Source organism: Petaurus breviceps, unplaced genomic scaffold (genome assembly GCF_028583685.1).
Source record: "Petaurus breviceps papuanus isolate PSGF00001 unplaced genomic scaffold, PetGlider_PUasm1.0 99, whole genome shotgun sequence".
Lineage (NCBI taxonomy): Eukaryota > Metazoa > Chordata > Mammalia > Diprotodontia > Petauridae > Petaurus > Petaurus breviceps.
In genome coordinates, this window is record NW_027187465.1 from 6493394 (window position 1) to 6503118 (window position 9725).

Here is a 9725-nt window from a genome sequence, read left to right on the forward strand (position 1 = left end):
GATGGATGGATGGATGGATGGATGGATGGATGGATGGATGGATGGATGGGAGGAAGTTTCTACCTTACCCTGGAATCCACAAAGCTTCAACTTTGTGTTGAGTGACTGACCTTGGGCATTTCTATCCATGGGATAGAATTTCATCTGGAAAATAGAGATAATAATCCCTGCCCTGCCTACCTCACAAAGTGGTTAAAAGGACCAAGTGAAATTATGAAGGAATAAACCCTTTGGGAATTATAAAATGCAATAGAAATTAGGGAAAAGTCAGGCCCATTTGGCAGACTAATGATGCACCCAGACCTTTCTCATTGGTCTGATGATAGAGGTCATGGCCATTTCAGAGCTCTTGTGTGCTTGTGTGCTAAGAGGCAGTCCAAAAGAAAAGAGCCACAATGTACATCACCGGATGTCAAAGCTTCACACACTTTAAAGTGTTTTTTAAAATCATGCCCTGTTTTTACTAGATGCAGGGTAGGGTAGGGTACAGAGCATGAAACTTGGAAAAGAAAGACCTTGGCTTGAGTCCCCACCACTTATTAAGACATTAGACAAGCTTCAACTTGTCCATCTGCCAATGCTTCAAATAGCCTAGCTCAGGAAGGCCTAAGCTCAAATCTGACCTAGGACAAATACTAGCTTGTGATCCTGGGCAAATCACTTAGCCCTGTTTGCCTCAGTTTCCTCATCTGTAAAGTGGCAAACCACTCCAGTATCTTTGCCAAGAAAACACCAAATGGGGTCACACAACATCAGACACAACTGAAACAATGCAACGGCAATTCTTCAAAAGATCCATTTTTAAAGAAGCAGAGAATCTTAAAGAAGGAAGCTTAGGATCCATCAGAACCAGCCCATATCCCCAAATAATCTTCCTAAAACATTCAACAAGTGGTTATCCAGTCTCTACTTAAAGGAGGAGGAGGGAAGGGACTATGCATTTATATAGTACCTACTATGTGTCAAGCATGTTTATATAGTACCTACTATGTGCTGAATACTTTTTTCTCTCTCTCTTTTTTATTTTTTAGTTTACCTCACCCATTTCCACAAGATTTTTAGTCACAAATTTTCTCCCCATTTTCCCCTACCCACCACCCCAAAATAGCAATCCCACTGAATATCCACTCCCCCAATCTGCTCTCTCCCATATCTTCCCCCAACCCCCCTCTGACTTTCCAGTAGGACACAGTGGATCTCTATGCCCCAGTGCCTATATATCTTATTTCTCAGTTGCCTGTGAAGTAATAATAACAATAGTATAAACGTGTGTGTGTGTGTGTATAGTAACATTTGATTTTAAAACTTTGAATTCTAGATTCTTTCCCTTCCTCCCATGTCATCCACCCTTATTGGGAAGATAAGCAATTCAAGATAGGTTGTACATGTGTAGCTAAACAAAATATTTCCATAGTGGATATATTGTGAAAGACTGATTATATTTCCCTCCATCCTATCCCACCTCCCACTTGTTTCATTCTTTACTTTGATCCTGTCCCTTTACAAAAGTGGGTGCTTCCAACTTCCCTCCCCCCGAGCCTTCCCTCCCTTCTATTATTCCCCCTCTCATTCCCTTCCCCCCTACTCTCCTGTAGGGTGAGATACCTTATTTAGTGTGTATGTCATTCCCTCCCTAAGCCAAATTCAATGAGAATGAGGTTGACTCATTCCTTTTTGCCTTCCTGTTCTTCCCCTCCATTGTAGTAGTTTTCCCTTGCCTATTCTATATGAGATAATTTACCCCATATGGTCTCTCCCCATCTCCTCTCATTATATTCCTCTCTCAAATCTTAATTTCATCTTTTAAGTATCATCCCTTCCTATTCAATTGGTCCTATGCCCTCTGTCTATGTATACCTGTACACATATATACACACACTCACATATGTATTCATACACCCATATACCCTCCTATATAGACATATATATGGATGTATACATATATGTGTGTGTGTGTGTATATACATTTCTATTTCCTTCAACTATTCTCATACTGAGAAAAGTTTCATAAGTTACAATTATTATTTTTCCATGTAGGAATGTAAATAGTTCAACTTTGATAAGTTCCTTATGATTTCTTTTCCCTGTTTACCTTCTCATGTTTATCTTGCTTCTCTTGTATCTAAATGTCAAATTTACTATTCAACTCTTTTTTTTTTTTCATCAAGAATGCTTGAAAGTAGGGGCAGCCAGGTGGCTTAGCAAGTAAGAGCACCGGCTCCAGTGTCAGGATGACCTGGGGATCGAATCTGGGCTCCGACACTTAGTACCACACCCAGAAATAACTGGCCGTGTAACCTTGAGCAAGTTACTTAACCCTGATTGCTCATAAAAAAATTAAAAATAAATTTAAAAAAAAAGAATGCTTGAAAGTCCTCTATTCCACTGAATGACCATATTTTCCCCTGAAACATGATACTCAGTTTTGCTGGGTAGGTGATTCTTGGTTTTAATCCCAGATTCTTTGTCCTCTGGAGTATCATATTCCAATCCCTTCGATCCCTCAGTGTAGAAGCTGCCAGATCCTGTGTTATCCTGATTGTGTTTCCATAATATTCAAATTGTTTCTTCCTGGATGCTTGTAATATTTTCTCCTTGATCTGGGAAATCCAGAACCTGGCTATAATATTCCTAGGAGTTTTCTTTTGGGGATCTTTTTCAGGAGGTGATGGGTGGATTCTTTCAACCTCTATTTTTCCCTCTGGTTCTAAAACATCAGGGCAATTTTCCTTGAGAATTTCTTGAAGGATGATTTCTAGGTTCTTTTTTTGATAAAGACTTTCAGGTAGTCCAATAATTTTTAAATTGTCTCTCCTTGATCTATTTTCCAGCTCAGTGGTTTTTCCAATGAGATATTTCACATTGCCTTCTATTTTTTTCATTTGTTTGGATCTGTTTAATAGTATCTTGATTTCTCATAAAGTCACTAGCTTCCATTTGCTCCAATCTAATTCTGAAGGAATGATTCTTTTCAGTGAGCTTTTTAGATTCTTTTACCATCTGGCACATTTCACTTTAAGGCATTCTTCTCCTCATTGCCTTTTTGAGCCTCTTTTGCCATCTGAGTTAGTCTATTTTTTAAGGTGTTATTTTCTTTAGTCAGGTTGTTGACTCTCATTTCATAATTTTCTTGCATCGCTCTCATTTCTCTTCTCAATTTTTTCTCCACTTCTCTTATTTGGTTTCCAAAATCCTTTTTAAGTTTCTTTATGACCTGTAACTAGCTCATATTTTTCTTGGAAGCATTTGGTGCAGGAGTTCTGACTTCACTGTCTTCCTACTGTTCCATGCTTTGATCCTTTTTGTCCCCAAAATAGGAGTCTAATGTCAGATTGCTCTCTTTGCTTAGTTTCCTTTGCTTGCTCATTTTGCCACTCAATTACTTGACTTTTGAGCCTTTTGCCACAGTAGAACTCTGCTATCAGAAAAAGGAGCTTTATCCCAATTGCTGGGGTTTTCCCAGCTGCTGGAGCTGTTAGTTGGGTGCCCTCTCTAAAGCCTCAACATGCTCTGGAAAGCTGGTCATGCACCCCAGGACCTCCACCCTAGACAGCAATCCAGATCCAAGCAGGTTAGAGCAAGAGCGATTACCCCTCAGACTGGTTGCTTGGTCCCCCTACAATCTTCAGACTAGGAGCTCTGAAGCAGCACAACTGCAGAGCCTCAGCTGCTTTTTGCCCCAGGGGCAAAGGCTGGATTGCACTCCTGAACTCCCTGTTCCCGCAAAGTCTACACTGACCTCTCATTTTGTCTTTGGCATCTATTGGTTAACAATTCGGGAAACCACCACAGCTGCTGGTGATCTGAAGTCCCTCCAGCCAGTGGCTGGTCAGGCCACCCTGAAACTAAAACCTCAGGCTTGCTCAGGCTGGGCTTGGTTCCCAGAGCACTGCACTGGCCGCTTCCTGCCAGCCTACCGGCTGTCCTCAGTGGGAGGCTAGCTTCTCTGTGTCATTTTGTGGGTTCTGTAACTCCAACGTTTGTCTAAAGTCATTTTTTACATGAATTGAAGGAGGTGGGAGCCAGAGCCATGTGGAAGTCTTATTTCTACTCCGCCATCTTGATTCCATCCCCTAAATACTTTTCAATTATTATTTCGTTTGATCCTTACAACAACCCTGCAAGATAGGTACTGTTGTTGTCTCCATTTTACAATAGAGGAAACTGAGGCAAATAATCATTAATTGACTTGCCCAGGGACACACAGCCAGTAAGTGTCTGAGGTAGGCTTTGAATTCAAGTCCAGTGCTCTCTGTACTGTAGTGTGCCCCCTAGCTGCCTGCCCAAACCTCCAAAACTGGGAAATACACCACATCTTGAAGGAGCCCATCCCACTTGGGGGACAGCTCCCATTGTTAGGAAGTTTGTCCTGCCTTGATTTTAAATAGACCTCTTCCAAACTTCCTCTGGTTTCTATTGGTTCTGCCTTCTAGGGCAAATTAAAATTGGTTTTGAAATAAGATATACAGGCACTGGGGCTTAAAGATCCACCATGCCTACTGGAAAAGTCAGAGGGGGTATGGGAGAGAGAAAATTGGAAGAGGGGTTGTCCTGTGGAACTGTTATTTTGGGGTGGTGGATAGGGGGAAAATGGGGAGAAAATTTGTAACTCAAATATGGCAGAAATGAATGTTGTAAACCAGAAGTTAATAAAGCATTTGGGAAAAAAAGAATAATAAAAAATAAAATAAAATAAATTTTAAAAAAATTAGAATTGGTTTTAATGGATGCTAAGATTTCTTCTAACTCTAACCTTCTCTGCTTCTTGGAAACTGGATCTTTTGAAGAGTTGTTATTGTTGTGGTTGTTTCTTGTGCTGTTGAGTTGTTTCAGTCATTTCCAACTTGTTGTGACCCCATTTGGGGTTTTCCTGGCAAAGATACTGGAGTGGTTTGTCATTTCCTTCTCCAGTTCATTTTACAAATGAGGAAACTGAGTCAACTCAACAGCACAAATAGTCCATATGAACAATTGGAATGGAAATGGCTCTAAATTTACATATCTCAGGTTTCTTTTGAGCTTCTATAGTTCTAAGATGACCTAAAATATGTTGCTAGGCTCATACTCAGCAGCCTTTCACATTCATAGGGACATCCAGGGCTAGGAATCAACTTGCAAAATCTTGAAAAGCCCAGCAAGACCTCTGTTTGCAGGGAGACCTCAGAAGAGAACCATGGACAAAATCTCAGTGTGGCCTTATCTACCCACTGGGATTCAGGGGCCTTAGCAGATAGAGCACTGAACTTGGGGTAAGAAAGACTTGAGTTCAAATCCTGCTCAATACCTGACTGGCCATGGGTAAGTCAAGAAAATGGAGATAATAATAACCTGAATTACCTACCTCACAGCTTCATTATGAGGCTCAAAGATTTGTAAAGCACTTTGCAATTTGAAAGGCAGTTTATAAATGTACATTATTACTAATGATCCTTGTCCTGCTTCCTGTTCTGTTCTCATGTGCTCATCATGAGGAAGACATTTTACAAACTGTAGAGTTCTGGCCCCACCCCTCACCTCCTCTCCCTCCCTCTTCCTCTCTCTCTGTCTCTCTCTCTCTCTGTCTCTCTCTCTCTCTGTCTCTCTCTCTCTCTCTCTCTCTCTCTCTCTCTCTCTCTCTCTCTCTATCTCTATCTCTATCTCTCTCTCTCACACACACACACACACACAAAATAGGACTATTATTATCATTGAGCAAGGGGGTAAGAGGACATCTATCTTGTTCCTGCAGCTAACTGCTCCTGCTGTGTCCTGGGAGCTGGAGGAACAGGAAATCACAATAATTGTCATTTCTGGAGCACTTCAAGGCTTACAAAATGTTTTCCTCAAAACAACTGCAGACATAGGTAGAGCAAGAAGCTCTTATATGGCTGTAATGGGAATGCAAATTTGGAAGATCTTCCCTGCCCCTAGGCTAAAGTGCACCTGAAGCCTGGGGTGGGAGGCTTGTTTTTCAGTAGATACTTCTTGATTGGCCAGTGAGTCAATAAGGTTGTTACATTCTCTGAGCCAGGAGAAGGCTATATAAGCCCTGATGTGTAGCTTTGTTTTGGGACTCACTTTGAGAAGTGTTCTGTGATTTGATCTGAATTCTGGGAAGCCGTTGTTGAGAGTCCCCCGGCTTTGAAAAACCCAGATGTGGAAACCCAGATGTTGACTGGGTATGGATGTAATGGTTGGACAGTTTGGAAAGCTGTCTACTTGATCTGTTAATGTCTTGATAATTCTGTCTGTATATTTTGAAGTTTGGGGTGCTGACCTTTTTCCCCTGAACAAGGTAAACGATATATGTCTGACTGATTAAAGTAAGCTTGTTAACCCATTTTGAGTTGCTTTCCTTTAACAAAGCAGATCCAAGAACCTGTATGGGCGGTAAACCCTGAGAACGCTTGGGGTGCTTGCTGCTACAATGGCTTCTAATAGAAAATTCAAATTCCCTTATCTGGCATTTAACACCCTTCACAGCTTGACCCTAACCTATGTTTCCATCCTTATTATACATTTTACCCCTTTCACACACTCTGCATTCTAGTGAAAATGACCTTACCTGTAACTGAGGTTCCCAAACTTATTTGGCCTATCTCCCCCTTTTCAAAAAAAAATTACTTAGCACCCCCTTGGAAATCAATTTTCTTTAACCCTTTAATGATTTTTTTTGAAATTTGCTTCATTTCAAAAGTATTTTTAAATTATGTATCTTAAATTTAATAATTTATTATAAATTTGTGGGGCTTTTCCTGCATTGAAATTTTGATGATGCAATATTGGGTCATGTAACCATATAGTATCATATTGTAAAGAAGTCATCATATGTACATATTCCTGTTGATGCATGCTGGACTTCCTGACAATGTGCAACATGCTTGCCTGCCAACACTTGCTTGTTAAGACCTGTTAGTAGACTCTACCACTGATTAGTTATAACTTACATTTTGTGTATTTATTTAGAAAATAATGTTTTATTTCATCTGTTACACAACAGATAAAACATATATGAATGTTTTTTTCATATTTTTCTTATCTTCTTTTCTTATGCTTCCACTGCACCCTTATTTTTATTCAATGACCTTCTATTGCACCAGAAGCTACTACTGACCCCATGGATCATTTAGTTTACAATATTCAGTTCCACAGTCCCTTGAGTTTCAAATTTTCTCTCCATCCCTCTCCTCCCCCCGACCATGGCAGCATGCAATCAAACATAGGTTCTACTAAAACATCAGTCAGATTGTAAAGAAGGATTATAATCGATGGAATGATCAGTGGGAAAGAGGAACAAAGCAAAACAAGAGAAAGAAAGAGAACAAGTAGCTTGCTTCAATCTGCATTCAGACTAGGCAGATCTTTCTCTAAATGTGGATATCTCTTTCAATCATGAGTTTTTCGGACTTGTCTTATAACCTTAGATTGCTGAGAGGAGCCCAGTCTATCAAGGTTAGTCATCACATATACATTGTGTCTGTAATTGTGTACAGATTTCTCCTGGTTCTGCTCTTCTCACTCAGCATCAATTTATATAAGTCTCTCCAGGTTATCATGAAGTCTGTCTGCTCCTCATTTCTTATAGCACAATAGTATTCCATTACATTCATGTACCACAACTTGTTCAGCCATTCCCCAATTGATGGGCATCCCTTTAATTTCCAATTCTTTTCCACCACAAAAAGAGCTGCTATAAATATTTTTGTTCATACGGGTCCTCTTCCCACTTCTCTGATCTCTTTGAGATAAAATCCTAGAAGTGGTATTATTTATAGCCCTTTGGGCATAGTTCCAGATTGCTCTCCAGAATGGTTGGATCAGTTCACAACTCCACCAATAATGCATTAGTGTTCCAATTTTTCCACATCCTCTCTAGCATTTATTGTTTTCCTGTTTTATCATATTAGCCAATCTGGCCAGTGAGATGTAGTACCTCAGAGTTGTTCTGATTTGCATTTCTCTAATCAATAGTGATTTAGAACATTTTTTCATATACTAATAGATATCTTTAATTTAATCTTCTAGGCGCCTAGGTGGCTCAGTGAATAGAGAACCAGCCCTGGAGTCAGGAGATCTTGAGTTCAAATTTGGCCTGAGACACAACACAAAAACTAGCTGTGTGACCTTGGGCAAGTCACTTAACCCCAATTGCCTTCCAAAAAAAAAAAGCAAAAATAAAATAAAAAATAATTTCATCTTCTGAGAACTGCCTGTTCATATCCTTCGACCATTTATCAATTGAGGAATGACTTGTATTGTGATAGATTTGACTCATTTTTTGTATATTTTAGAAATGAGGCCTTTATCAGAGACACTGGTTGTAAAAATCCTTTCCTTTCCCAGTTTTCCACTTACCTCTTAATCTTGGTTACATTGGCTTTATTTGTACAGAAATGTTTAAAGTTAATATAATCAAAGTTATCCATTTTGCATTTTATAATGCTCTCTAACTCTTGTTTTGTCATAAAATCTTCCCTTCTCCATAGATCTGACAGGTAAACTATTCCTTGCTCTCCCATATTGCTTACAGTATTAGCCTTTATACCTAGATCGTGCACCCATTTTGACTTTATTTTGATATATGGTGTTAGATATTGGTCTATGCCCAATTTCTGCCATACTACATTCCAGTTTTCCCAGCAGTTTTTGTTAAATAGTGAGTTCTTATACCAAAAACTAGGGTCTTTGGGTTTATCAAACAGATTACTATAGTCATTGGCTGCTGAGTCTCATGTACCCAATCTATTCCATTGATCCACTACTCTATTCCTCAGCCAGTACCAAGTAGTTTTGATGACTGCTGCTTTATAATAGAGATTAAAATCTGGTATAGCTAGGTCACTGAAGGTCTCATTTCTAAAATATAGAGAGAACTGAGTCAAATTTACAAGAATACAAGTCATTCCCCAACTGACAAATTGTCAATAGATATGAACAGGTAGTTTTCAGAGGAAGAAACTAAAGCTATCTATAGTCATATGAAAAAAATGCTCTAAATCACTATTGATTAGAGAGATGCAAATCAAAACAACTCTGAGATACTATATCATACCTATTAGATTGGCTAACATGGCAACACAAGAAAATGATAAATGTTGGAGAGGATACGGGAATGTTGGAACACATTCATTGTTGATGGAGCTGTGAGCTGATCCAACCATTCTGCACAGCAATTTGGAACTATGCTCAAAGGGCTAAAGAAAATGTGCAAACCTTTTGACGCAGAAATACCACTTCTAGGACTGTATCCCAAAGAGATCATAAAAATTGGAAAAGGATCCACATGTACAAAAATATTTATAGCACCTCTCTTTGTGGTGGCCAAGAACTGGAAATCAAGGGGATGCCCATTAATTGGGAAATGGCTAAACAAGTTGTGGCATATGGAATACTAATATGCTATAAGAAATGATGAACAGGTGGACTTCAGAGAAACTGGGAAAGACTTATATGAACTGATCCTGAGTGAAGTGAGCAGAACCAGGAGAACATTATACACAGTAACAGCCACAATGTGCAAGGACTGATTTTGATAGACTTAGCCCTTCTCAGAAATGCAAAGACCTATAACAATTCCAAAGGACACATGATGGAAAACACAAGCCACATCCAGGGAAAGAACTATGGAGTCAGAATACAAAATGAAACAGAATATTTTCTTTTTTGTTTTGTTTTATTTTGTTTTTTTTTCTTTCTCATGATTTTTCCTATTCATTTTAATTCTTCTATGCAACATGACTAATGTG